Here is a 15,386-nt window from a genome sequence, read left to right on the forward strand (position 1 = left end):
CAGTGTTACAACTGTGGAGGAGAACACAGACCTCACCAGTACCCAGCATATAGAAAACAGTGTTACAACTGTGGAGGAGAACACAGACCTCACCAGTACCCAGCATATAGACAACAGTGTTACAACTGTGGAGGAGAACACAGACCTCACCAGTACCCAGCATATAGAAAACAGTGTTACAACTGTGGAGGAGGACACAGACCTCACCAGTACCCAGCATATAGAAAACAGTGTTACAACTGTGGAGGAGAACACAGACCTCACCAGTACCCAGCATATAGAAAACAGTGTTACAACTGTGGAGGAGGACACAGACCTCACCAGTACCCAGCATATAGAAAACAGTGTTACAACTGTGACATGAAGAATCACTTCTCACTCAAATTCAGGCAGCGGAGACAACAAAATACAGTACACTGTGTCAACTAGGACCAGGACAACAGCGGAGACAACAAAATACAGTACACTGTGTCAACTAGGACCAGGACAACAGCGGTGACAACGAGTACAGTGAGGGGTCCTTGGGTGACCTCTTTGTGGGAACAGTCACACTTACAGGACCAGAGGAGGACTGGACTGCTACCTACAAGACTAATGGAACTGACATTGTGTTCAAACGTGACCCTGGATCACAGGTCAACATCATTCCAGAGACTGAATCGTTACGGTTACAGGTAAAACCAGTGGGGAACACAACACAAAGGAGAAGAATGAAAGATTACAATGGTGAAGCAATTGTCACTTCAGGGACAAGAACATTGGTGCTGGAGGGAGATGAGACATCTCACAAGGTTCAGGTTGTCATAGTAAAGGGAGGGAAAACAGCCATCATTGGGTTAAAGTCATGTGACTTACTGGGTCTAGTGAAACGGGTTCATATGGTGAAATGACTCATGTTGAGGATGCAGATGCTGATGTTTTTCAGGGACGAGGAAAACTCAAGGTGCAGCACAACATGGAGTTAGAACAGACAGATAGACCAGGGATCCATGTACCTAGAAAGGTCTCATTATCACTAAGAGACCAGCTAAAAGCAGAGATACTGTAGACCAGGGATCCATGTACCTAGAAAGATCTCATTATCACTAAGAGACCAGCTAAAAGCAGAGATACTGTAGACCAGGGATCCATGTACCTAGAAAGATCTCATTATCACTAAGAGACCAGCTAAAAGCAGAGATACTGTAGACCAGGGATCCATGTACCTAGAAAGATCTCATTATCACTAAGAGACCAGCTAAAAGCAGAGATACTGTAGACCAGGGATCCATGTACCTAGAAAGGTCTCATTATCACTAAGAGACCAGCTAAAAGCAGAGATACTGTAGACCAGGGATCCATGTACCTAGAAAGATCTCATTATCACTAAGAGACCAGCTAAAAGCAGAGATACTGTAGACCAGGGATCCATGTACCTAGAAAGATCTCATTATCACTAAGAGACCAGCTAAAAGCAGAGATACTGTAGACCAGGGATCCATGTACCTAGAAAGGTCTCATTATCACTAAGAGACCAGCTAAAAGCAGAGATACTGTAGACCAGGGATCCATGTACCTAGAAAGGTCTCATTATCACTAAGAGACCAGGTAAAAGCAGAGATACTGTAGACCAGGGATCCATGTACCTAGAAAGGTCTCATTATCACTAAGAGACCAGCTAAAAGCAGAGATACTGTAGACCAGGGATCCATGTACCTAGAAAGATCTCATTATCACTAAGAGACCAGCTAAAAGCAGAGATACTGTAGACCAGGGATCCATGTACCTAGAAAGGTCTCATTATCACTAAGAGACCAGCTAAAAGCAGAGATACTGTAGACCAGGGATCCATGTACCTAGAAAGGTCTCCATATCACTAAGAGACCAGCTAAAAGCAGAGATACTGTAGACCAGGGATCCATGTACCTAGAAAGATCTCATTATCACTAAGAGACCAGCTAAAAGCAGAGATACTGTAGACCAGGGATCCATGTACCTAGAAAGGTCTCCATATCACTAAGAGACCAGCTAAAAGCAGAGATACTGTAGACCAGGGATCCATGTACCTAGAAAGGTCTCCATATCACTAAGAGACCAGCTAAAAGCAGAGATACTGTAGACCAGGGATCCATGTACCTAGAAAGATCTCATTATCACTAAGAGACCAGCTAAAAGCAGAGATACTGTAGACCAGGGATCCATGTACCTAGAAAGGTCTCCATATCACTAAGAGACCAGCTAAAAGCAGAGATACTGTAGACCAGGGATCCATGTACCTAGAAAGATCTCATTATCACTAAGAGACCAGCTAAAAGCAGAGATACTGTAGACCAGGGATCCATGTACCTAGAAAGGTCTCCATATCACTAAGAGACCAGCTAAAAGCAGAGATACTGTAGACCAGGGATCCATGTACCTAGAAAGATCTCATTATCACTAAGAGACCAGCTAAAAGCAGAGATACTGTAGACCAGGGATCCATGTACCTAGAAAGATCTCATTATCACTAAGAGACCAGCTAAAAGCAGAGATACTGTAGACCAGGGATCCATGTACCTAGAAAGATCTCATTATCACTAAGAGACCAGCTAAAAGCAGAGATACTGTAGACCAGGGATCCATGTACCTAGAAAGGTCTCATTATTACTAAGAGACCAGCTAAAAGCAGAGATACTGTAGACCAGGGATCCATGTACCTAGAAAGATCTCATTATCACTAAGAGACCAGCTAAAAGCAGAGATACTGTAGACCAGGGATCCATGTACCTAGAAAGGTCTCATTATTACTAAGAGACCAGCTAAAAGCAGAGATACTGTAGACCAGGGATCCATGTACCTAGAAAGATCTCATTATCACTAAGAGACCAGCTAAAAGCAGAGATACTGTAGACCAGGGATCCATGTACCTAGAAAGATCTCATTATCACTAAGAGACCAGCTAAAAGCAGAGATACTGTAGACCAGGGATCCATGTACCTAGAAAGGTCTCATTATCACTAAGAGACCAGCTAAAAGCAGAGATACTGTAGACCAGGGATCCATGTACCTAGAAAGATCTCATTATCACTAAGAGACCAGGTAAAAGCAGAGATACTGTAGACCAGGGATCCATGTACCTAGAAAGGTCTCATTATCACTAAGAGACCAGCTAAAAGCAGAGATACTGTAGACCAGGGATCCATGTACCTAGAAAGATCTCATTATCACTAAGAGACCAGCTAAAAGCAGAGATACTGTAGACCAGGGATCCATGTACCTAGAAAGGTCTCATTATCACTAAGAGACCAGCTAAAAGCAGAGATACTGTAGACCAGGGATCCATGTACCTAGAAAGGTCTCCATATCACTAAGAGACCAGCTAAAAGCAGAGATACTGTAGACCAGGGATCCATGTACCTAGAAAGATCTCATTATCACTAAGAGACCAGCTAAAAGCAGAGATACTGTAGACCAGGGATCCATGTACCTAGAAAGGTCTCCATATCACTAAGAGACCAGCTAAAAGCAGAGATACTGTAGACCAGGGATCCATGTACCTAGAAAGGTCTCCATATCACTAAGAGACCAGCTAAAAGCAGAGATACTGTAGACCAGGGATCCATGTACCTAGAAAGATCTCATTATCACTAAGAGACCAGCTAAAAGCAGAGATACTGTAGACCAGGGATCCATGTACCTAGAAAGGTCTCCATATCACTAAGAGACCAGCTAAAAGCAGAGATACTGTAGACCAGGGATCCATGTACCTAGAAAGATCTCATTATCACTAAGAGACCAGCTAAAAGCAGAGATACTGTAGACCAGGGATCCATGTACCTAGAAAGGTCTCCATATCACTAAGAGACCAGCTAAAAGCAGAGATACTGTAGACCAGGGATCCATGTACCTAGAAAGATCTCATTATCACTAAGAGACCAGCTAAAAGCAGAGATACTGTAGACCAGGGATCCATGTACCTAGAAAGATCTCATTATCACTAAGAGACCAGCTAAAAGCAGAGATACTGTAGACCAGGGATCCATGTACCTAGAAAGATCTCATTATCACTAAGAGACCAGCTAAAAGCAGAGATACTGTAGACCAGGGATCCATGTACCTAGAAAGGTCTCATTATTACTAAGAGACCAGCTAAAAGCAGAGATACTGTAGACCAGGGATCCATGTACCTAGAAAGATCTCATTATCACTAAGAGACCAGCTAAAAGCAGAGATACTGTAGACCAGGGATCCATGTACCTAGAAAGGTCTCATTATTACTAAGAGACCAGCTAAAAGCAGAGATACTGTAGACCAGGGATCCATGTACCTAGAAAGATCTCATTATCACTAAGAGACCAGCTAAAAGCAGAGATACTGTAGACCAGGGATCCATGTACCTAGAAAGATCTCATTATCACTAAGAGACCAGCTAAAAGCAGAGATACTGTAGACCAGGGATCCATGTACCTAGAAAGGTCTCATTATCACTAAGAGACCAGCTAAAAGCAGAGATACTGTAGACCAGGGATCCATGTACCTAGAAAGATCTCATTATCACTAAGAGACCAGCTAAAAGCAGAGATACTGTAGACCAGTGATCCATGTACCTAGAAAGGTCTCATTATCACTAAGAGACCAGCTAAAAGCAGAGATACTGAGGATAGAGGCCTTAGATATCCTAGACAAAGTAGCAGAGCCTACTGAATGGGTCCACTCACTAGTAATAGTGGAGAAGAAAGACTCTCTCAGACTGTGTATGGATCCAACAGAGATAAACAAGCATGTAAAAAGGGAACACTTCCTGCTGCCTACCAGAGGGGAGATATTCAGGGACATAACAGGGGATAAATACTACTCAAAGCTAGACGCCTCATCAGGGTTTTGGCAGATCAGTCTAGACAAGGAGAGTACAAGGCTTTCTACTTTCAATAGTCCTTCTGGTAGGTTCTCATTTAAAAGGCTCCCGTTTGGTCTCACTTCAGCCCCAGAAGTCTTTCATAGGACAGTCCAACAGATATGAGAGAGTGTGCCAGGCACCACAGTGTCCATTGATGATGTGTTAATATGGAGACAGACTGTTGAAGAACACAACACCAGGTTGAAAGCAGCACTTGATCTAACCAGAGATAACGGACTAAAGATAAAACACAGACAAATGGCAATTCAGAAAGACACAAATCACCTTCTTGGGTGAAAAACTAACATGTGAAGGTGTTCAGATAGACCAGAGCAAAGTGACAGCCATCAAGAACATGCCACCGTCTACCGATCAAGAGGGTGTACAAAGGTTCTTAGATATGGTTAACTATGTGGGTAAATGTGTACCTAGTCTGTCAACTCCCACGAGTCAGATGAGAAGTGTACTGTGTAAAACTACAGAGTGGTGTTGGAACAGTCATCAGCAGAAAGAGTTGGAGCAGCTCAAGGCATTGATCATGAACGCTCCAGTACTGAGGTTCTGTGATGCTCAACACCAACATCTCAGCAGATGCCTCTAAAGCAGGTTTAGGTGCTGTGTTGTTACAGCAGTATGATACTAGGTGGTGTCCAGATGCCTCTAAAGCAGGTTTAGGTGCTGTGTTGTTACAGCAGTATGATACTAGGTGGTGTCCAGATGCCTCTAAAGCAGGTTTAGGTGCTGTGTTGTTACAGCAGTATGACACTAGGTGGTGTCCAGATGCCTCTAAAGCAGGTTTAGGTGCTGTGTTGTTACAGCAGTATGACACTAGGTGGTGTCCAGATGCCTCTAAAGCAGGTTTAGGTGCTGTGTTGTTACAGCAGTATGATACTAGGTGGTGTCCAGATGCCTCTAAAGCAGGTTTAGGTGCTGTGTTGTTACAGCAGTATGACACTAGGTGGTGTCCAGGTGCCTCTAAAGCAGGTTTAGGTGCTGTGTTGTTACAGCAGTATGATACTAGGTGGTGTCCAGATGCCTCTAAAGCAGGTTTAGGTGCTGTGTTGTTACAGCAGTATGACACTGGGTGGTGTCCAGGTGCCTCTAAAGCAGGTTTAGGTGCTGTGTTGTTACAGCAGTATGATACCAGGTGGTGTCCAGATGCCTCTAAAGCAGGTTTAGGTGCTGTGTTGTTACAGCAGTATGATGCTAGGTGGTGTCCAGATGCCTCTAAAGCAGGTTTAGGTGCTGTGTTGTTACAGCAGTATGATACTAGGTGGTGTCCAGATGCCTCTAAAGCAGGTTTAGGTGCTGTGTTGTTGCAGCAGTATGATACTAGGTGGTGTCCAGATGCCTCTAAAGCAGGTTTAGGTGCTGTGTTGTTACAGCAGTATGATACTAGGTGGTGTCCAGATGCCTCTAAAGCAGGTTTAGGTGCTGTGTTGTTACAGCAGTATGATACTAGGTGGTGTCCAGATGCCTCTAAAGCAGGTTTAGGTGCTGTGTTGTTACAGCAGTATGATACTAGGTGGTGTCCAGATGCCTCTAAAGCAGGTTTAGGTGCTGTGTTGTTACAGCAGTATGATACTAGGTGGTGTCCAGATGCCTCTAAAGCAGGTTTAGGTGCTGTGTTGTTACAGCAGTATGATACTAGGTGGTGTCCAGATGCCTCTAAAGCAGGTTTAGGTGCTGTGTTGTTACAGCAGTATGATACTAGGTGGTGTCCAGATGCCTCTAAAGCAGGTTTAGGTGTGGTGTTGTTACAGCAGTATGATACTAGGTGGTGTCCAGATGCCTCTAAAGCAGGTTTAGGTGCTGTGTTGTTACAGCAGTATGATACTAGGTGGTGTCCAGATGCCTCTAAAGCAGGTTTAGGTGCTGTGTTGTTACAGCAGTATGATACTAGGTGGTGTCCAGATGCCTCTAAAGCAGGTTTAGGTGCTGTGTTGTTACAGCAGTATGATACTAGGTGGTGTCCAGATGCCTCTAAAGCAGGTTTAGGTGCTGTGTTGTTACAGCAGTATGATACTAGGTGGTGTCCAGATGCCTCTAAAGCAGGCTTAGGTGCTGTGTTGTTACAGCAGTATGACACTAGGTGGTGTCCAGATGCCTCTAAAGCAGGTTTAGGTGCTGTGTTGTTACAGCAGTATGATACTAGGTGGTGTCTAGATGCCTCTAAAGCAGGTTTAGGTGCTGTGTTGTTACAGCAGTATGATACTAGGTGGTGTCCAGATGCCTCTAAAGTAGGTTTAGGTGCTGTGTTGTTACAGCAGTATGATACTAGGTGGTGTCCAGATGCCTCTAAAGCAGGTTTAGGTGCTGTGTTGTTACAGCAGTATGATACTAGGTGGTGTCCAGATGCCTCTAAAGCAGGTTTAGGTGCTGTGTTGTTACAGCAGTATGATACCAGGTGGTGTCCAGATGCCTCTAAAGCAGCTTTAGGTGCTGTGTTGTTACAGCAGTATGATACTAGGTGGCGCCCAGTCACATACGACTCCAGGGCTCTGACAACTTCTGAGTGGAACTATGATCAGATTGAGAAAGAGGCATTGACACTGTCATATGCATGTGATAAAGTCCATGTGTTTATCTATGGTAAAACAGTGTGGGCAGAAACAGATCATAAACCTCTGGTTACTATTGTAAAGAAGGTCTAACATACACACCACCAAGGCTACAGAGACTGTCTCTAAAACTCCACAAATATGACTTGCAACTGGAGTACAGTCCAGGGAAAGAATTGTTAGTGGCAGACACATTGTCCAGAGCTTTAGACAGCTCAGAACCAAACCAGATATAGGAGCAGGACGACACCATACATGTAAACCTTATCAGAAAGAGTTGCCCCGTCTCAGATGAAATGTGGACAGTTATTTCACCTGCTGCTGCAGAAGATGAGTGTTTGTTAAAGGGGATTGAAGACATAACATGCAGGTGGTCTGTACAAGCTGTACCCTTATGGTCAATAGAGGGATGAGATATCTGTACTGGAGGGAGTTGACCTATACCCTACCCTTATGGTCAATACAGGGATGAGATATCTGTACTGGAGGGAGTTGATCTATACCCTACCATTATGGTCAATACAGGGATGAGATATCTGTACTGGAGGGAGTTGACCTATACCCTACCATTATGGTCAATACAGGGATGAGATATCTGTACTGGAGGGAGTTGACCTATACCCTACCCTTATGGTCAATACAGGGATGAGATATCTGTACTGGAGGGAGTTGATCTATACCCTACCATTATGGTCAATACAGGGATGAGATATCTGTACTGGAGGGAGTTGATCTATACCCTACCATTATGGTCAATACAGGGATGAGATATCTGTACTGGATGGAGTTGACCTATACCCTACCATTATAGTCAATACAGGGATGAGATATCTGTACTGGAGGGAGTTGATCTATACCCTACCATTATGGTCAATACAGGGATGAGATATCTGTACTGGATGGAGTTGACCTATACCCTACCATTATGGTCAATACAGGGATGAGATATCTGTACTGGATGGAGTTGACCTATACCCTACCATTATGGTCAATACAGGGATGAGATATCTGTACTGGAGGGAGTTGACATATACCCTACAATTATGGTCAATACAGGGATGACATATCTGTACTGGATGGAGTTGACCTATACCCTACCATTATGGTCAATACAGGGATGAGATATCTGTACTGGAGGGAGTTGACCTATACCCTACCATTATGGTCAATACAGGGATGAGATATCTGTACTGGAGGGAGTTGACCTATACCCTACCATTATGGTCAATACAGGGATGAGATATCTGTACTGGAGGGAGTTGACCTATACCCTACCATTATGGTCAATACAGGGATGAGATATCTGTACTGGAGGGAGTTGACCTATACCCTACCATTATGGTCAATACAGGGATGAGATATCTGTACTGGAGGGAGTTGACCTATACCCTACCATTATGGTCAATACAGGGATGAGGTATCTGTACTGGAGGGAGTTGACCTATACCCTACCATTATGGTCAATACAGGGATGAGATATCTGTACTGGAGGGAGTTGACCTGTACCCTACCATTATGGTCAATACAGGGATGAGATATCTGTACTGGATGGAGTTGACCTATACCCTACCATTATGGTCAATACAGGGATGAGATATCTGTACTGGAGGGAGTTGACCTATACCCTACCATTATGGTCAATACAGGGATGAGATATCTGTACTGGAGGGAGTTGTCCTATACCCTACCATTATGGTCAATACAGGGATAAGATATCTGTACTGGATGGAGTTGACCTATACCCTACCATTATGGTCAATACAGGGATGAGATATCTGTACTGGAGGGAGTTGACCTATACCCTACCATTATGGTCAATACAGGGATGAGATATCTGTACTGGAGGGAGTTGACCTATACCCTACCATTATGGTCAATACAGGGATGAGATATCTGTACTGGAGGGAGTTGACCTATACCCTACCATTATGGTCAATACAGGGATGAGATATCTGTACTGGAGGGAGTTGACCTATACCCTACCATTATGGTCAATACAGGGATGAGATATCTGTTCTGGATGGAGTTGACCTATACCCTACCATTATGGTCAATACAGGGATGAGATATCTGTACTGGAGGGAGTTGACCTATACCCTACCATTATGGTCAATACAGGGATGAGATATCTGTACTGGAGGGAGTTGACCTATACCCTACCCTTATGGTCAATACAGGGATGAGATATCTGTACTGGATGGAGTTGACCTATACCCTACCATTATGGTCAACACAGGGATGAGATATCTGTACTGGAGGGAGTTGACCTATACCCTACCATTATGGTCAATACAGGGATGAGATATCTGTACTGGAGAGAGTCGACCTATACCCTACCATTATGGTCAATACAGGGATGATATATCTGTACTGAATGGAGTTAACCTATACCCTACCATTATGGTCAATACAGGGATGAGATATCTGTACTGGAGGGAGTTGACCTATACCCTACCATTATGGTCAATACAGGGATGAGATATCTGTACTGGATGGAAGTGACCTATACCCTACCATTATGGTCAATACAGGGATGAGATATCTGTACTGGAGGGAGTTGACCTATACCCTACCATTATGGTCAATACAGGGATGAGATATCTGTACTGAAGGGAGTTGACCTATACCCTACCATTATGGTCAATACAGGGATGAGATATCTGTACTGGAGGGAGTTGACCTATACCCTACCATTATGGTCAATACAGGGATGAGATATCTGTACTGGAGGGAGTTGACCTATACCCTACCATTATGGTTAATACAGGGATGAGATATCTGTACTGGAGGGAGTTGACCTATACCCTACCATTATGGTCAATACAGGGATGAGATATCTGTACTGGAGGGAGTTGACCTATACCCTACCATTATGGTCAATACAGGGATGAGATATCTGTACTGGAGGGAGTTGACCTATACCCTACCATTATGGTCAATACAAGGATGAGATATCTGTACTGGAGGGCGTTGACCTATACCCTACCATTATGGTCAATACAGGGATGAGATATCTGTACTGGATGGAGTTGACCTATACCCAACATTATGGTCAATACAGGGATGAGATATCTGTACTAGAGGGAGTTGACCTATACCCTACCATTATGGTCAATACAGGGATGAGATATCTGTACTGGAGGGAGTTGACCTATACCCTACCATTATGGTCAATACAGGGATGAGATATCTGTACTGGAGGGAGTTGACCTATACCCTACCATTATGGTCAATACAGGGATGAGATATCTGTACTGGAGGGAGTTGACCTATACCCTACCATTATGGTCAAAACAGGGATGAGATATCTGTACTGGAGGGAGTTGACCTATACCCTACCATTATGGTCAATACAGGGATGAGATATCTGTACTGGAGGGAGTTGACCAATACCCTACCATTATGGTCAATACAGGGATGAGATATCTGTACTGGAGGGATTTGACCAATACCCTACCATTATGGTCAATACAGGGATGAGATATCTGTACTGGAGGGAGTTGACCTATACCCTACCATTATGGTCAATACAGGGATGATATATCTGTACTGGAGGGAGTTGACCAATACCCTACCATTATGGTCAATACAGGGATGAGATATCTGTACTGGAGGGAGTTGACCAATACCCTACCATTATGGTCAATACAGGGATGAGATATCTGTACTGGAGGGAGTTGACCTATACCCTACCATTATGGTCAATACAGGGATGATATATCTGTACTGGAGGGAGTTGACCTATACCCTACCATTATGGTCAATACAGGGATGAGATATCTGTACTGGATGGAATTCTGTTTAAGGGTTCATGAATTACAGAACAACATGCTGATCAAAATAAACCAGGACCATCTAGGGATGGAAAAGTCAAAACGACGTCCAGAAGCAGTGTTATTCTGGCCCAAGATGAATGGTGATATAGAGCAGACAGTCAGAGCCTGTGGAACATGCCAGAAATACAGGTCAATACAGAGCAAAGAGCCAATGAGGGTTGAGGAAGAAGAGGTATTGAGACCATGGGACCAAGTAGGACGAGATGTCTGTTCTCTGGAGGGAGAGAAGCATGTTCTACTGATAGACTCTCATTAGCCAGACAGCTTTGCTGAAGGACACTACTGCTAGTCAGCTGACAACTCACATTGAGTCATTCTTTGCTCGTCATGGGGTCTCAGAGGTAGTCCGTACAGACAACACCTCACAGTTCAGCTGATAACTCACATTGAGTCATTCTTTGCTCGTCATGAGGTCTCAGAGGTAGTCCGTACGGCCACACGTGGTCCCGTGTGGCTCAGTTGGTAGAGCATGGCGCTTGCAACGCCAGGGTTGTGGGTTCATTCCCCACGGGGGGACCAGGATGAATATGTATGAACTTTCCAATTTGTAAGTCGCTCTGGATAAGAGCGTCAGCTAAATGACTTAAATGTTAAATGTAACACCTCACAGTTCAGCTAATAACTCACATTGAGTCATTCTTTGCTCGTCATGGGGTCTCAGAGGTAGTCCGTACGGACAACACCTCACAGTTCAGCTGATAACTCACATTGAGTCATTCTTTGATCGTTCAGCTGTTCAGCTTTCAGTGATTTTGATCAGCTGTAAGGGTTCAAGCATGTCCCCTCCAGCCCACTGTACCCACAGTCTAATGGGTTAGAGGAGAACGGGGTCAGAACAGTCAAACTACTGGTTAAGAAAGCTCTGGACTCAAAGACAGATCCGTATCTTGTTAAACTGGAGGGCTACTCCACTAAAACCTGGTCTGTCTTCTGCAGAGCTGTTGTTCAACAGGAAACTCCACACTAGGTTGTCCTCCTAGAAACAGAGCAGCAGGACGAGGTGATTCTTAACAAACGGAGAGGAAAGAGGGAACAGAAAAGGTACGATGACAAAGGGTCCAAGGTGCTCCGTGCACTCAGTCCAAATGATAGGGGGGAAATGCATGATGGGAAAACATGGAGCGTTGAGGCCCGGGTGGTGAAAACAGTGGCAACCAGGTCACATGATGTAATGACACCTGAGGGAGTTCCATACAGGAGAAATAGGAGACACGTGTTCCATGTACCTGAGTGTGAGCAGACAGACAGGCAAGAGAGTGACATTACAGGTCAGACCACGTCAAGCCCAGACACTCCTGTATCAGACCCACCAGGGCAGCCTGTTGTAATGAGGTCAGGTAGAGAAGCCCAGACACTCCTGTATCAGACCCACCAGGGCAGCCTGTTGTAATGAGACGGTCAGGTAGAGAAGCCCAGACACTCCTGTATCAGACCCACCAGGGCAGCCTGTTGTAATGAGACGGTCAGGTAGAGAAGCCCAGACACTCCTGTATCAGACCCACCAGGGCAGCCTGTTGTAATGAGGTCAGGTAGAGACGGTCAGCCACCCGAGCCACGGCCTGTTCACCCTGCTACCATCCAGAAGATCATCAAGGACCTCAGCCACCCGAGCCACGACCTGTTCACCCCGCTACCATCCAGAAGATCATCAAGGACCTCAGCCACCCGAGCCACGGCCTGTTCACCCCGCTACCATCTAGAAGATCATCAAGGACCTCAGCCACCCGAGCCACGGCCTGTTCACCCTGCTACCATCTAGAAGATAATCAAGGACCTCAGTCATCCAAGCCACGGCCTGTTCACCCTGCTACCATCCAGAAGATCATCAAGGACCTCAGCCACCCGAGCCACGGCCTGTTCACCCTGCTACCATCCAGAAGATCATCAAGGACCTCAGCCACCCGAGCCACGGCCTGTTCACCCCGCTACCATCCAGAAGATCATCAAGGACCTCAGCCACCCGAGCCACGGCCTGTTCACCCTGCTACCATCCAGAAGATCATCAAGGACCTCATCCACCCGAGCCACGGCCTGTTCTCCCTGCTACCATCCAGAAGATCATCAAGGACCTCATCCACCCGAGCCACGGCCTGTTCACCCTGCTACCATCTAGAAGATCATCAAGGACCTCAGCCACCCGAGCCATAACCTGTTCACCCTGCTACCATCCAGAAGATCATCAAGGACCACAGTCACCCGAGCCACGGCCTGTTCACCCTGCTACCATCCAGAAGATCATCAAGGACCTCAGCCACCCGAGCCACGGCCTGTTCACCCTGCTACCATCCAGAAGGCGAGGTCAGTACAGGTGCATCAAAGCTGGGACCGAGAGACTAAAAAACAGCTTCTATCTCAAAGACATCAGACTAGTCACCACTAGCTAGCCCCGCCCAGTACCCTGTCCTGAACTTTAGTCACTGTCACTAGACGGCTGTCAACCCTGTCAACCCTGCACCTTAGAGGTTGCTGCCCTGTGTACATAGTCATGGAATCACTGGTCACTTTAATAATGTGTACTGTTTTACCCACTTCATATGTATATACTGTATTCTAGTCATGGCCTGTCCTATTTAACTACTACTGTCCACTTCATATGTATATACTGTATTCTAGTCAAGGCCTGTCCTATTTAACTACTACTGTCCACTTCATATGTATATACTGTATTCTAGTCAAGGCCTGTCCTATTTAACTACTACTGTCCACTTCATATGTATATACTGTATTCTAGTCAAGGCCTGTCCTATTTAACTACTACTGTCCACTTCATATGTATATACTGTATTCTAGTCAAGGCCTGTCCTATTTAACTACTACTGTACATATACTATTCTTCAGATATACTACAGATGTACTCCAAATTGTCTCTGCATCACATCACAGTAAACAGTATACAGTATATATATATATATATATATATATATCAATGTTTGTCCTAATATTTTCTTTTACTTTTTAGATTTGCACTCTGTGAGCTGGGAACACAAGCATTGTTAGATATTACTGCCCTGTTGGAGCCAGGAACACAAGCATTGTTAGATATTACTGCACTGTTGGAGCCAGGAACACAAGCATTGTTAGATATTACTGCACTGTTGGAGCTAGGAACACAAGCAATGTTAGATATTACTGCACTGTTGGAGCCAGGAACACAAGCATTGTTAGATATTACTGCACTGTTGGAGCCAGGAACAGAAGCAATGTTAGATATTACTGCACTGTTGGAGCCAGGAACACAAGCATTGTTAGATATTACTGCACTGTTGGAGCCAGGAACACAAGCATTGTTAGATATTACTGCACTGTTGGAGCTAGGAACACAAGCATTGTTAGATATTACTGCACTGTTGGAGCCAGGAACACAAGCAATGTTAGATATTACTGCACTGTTGGAGCCAGGAACACAAGCATTGTTAGATATTACTGCACTGTTGGAGCCAGGAACACAAGCATTGTTAGATATTACTGCACTGTTGGAGCCAGGAACACAAGCATTGTTAGATATTACTGCACTGTTGGAGCCAGGAACACAAGCATTGTTAGATATTACTGCACTGTTGGAGCCAGGAACACAAGCATTTCACTACACCCGTAATAACATCTGATAAATATGTGTATGTGACCAATAACATTTGATTTGATTAGAGTTTTGAAACTGTTACAATCCGTGGTGCTGTATATTAACCATATACCACACCTCCTCAGTCCTTTTCCGTGGTACTGTCTATTAACCATATACCACACCTCCTCAGTCCTTATCTGTGGTACTGTATATTAACCATATACCACACCTCCTCAGGCCTTATCCGTGGTACTGTATATTAACCATATACCACACCTCCTCAGTCCTTATCCGTGGTGCTATATATTAACCATATACCACACCTCCTCAGTCCTTATCCGTGGTGCTGTATATTAACCATATACCACACCTCCTCAGGCCTTATTGATTAATTACAACACATAGGTGTATTATAAGGCATTATAAAGGTCATTAAAATAATGATACTTACTTCATAGAAACTGTTACCCTTCAGATATTCTAACAACTTACATTTTAACATTCATTATGTCATTTGTTCCATGTTAAGGGCTCTAACCTTGGAACAAAACTATTTGTCTCCCTCTTGCTGT

This window comes from Salvelinus alpinus, chromosome 6 (genome assembly GCF_045679555.1).
Source record: "Salvelinus alpinus chromosome 6, SLU_Salpinus.1, whole genome shotgun sequence".
NCBI lineage: Eukaryota > Metazoa > Chordata > Actinopteri > Salmoniformes > Salmonidae > Salvelinus > Salvelinus alpinus.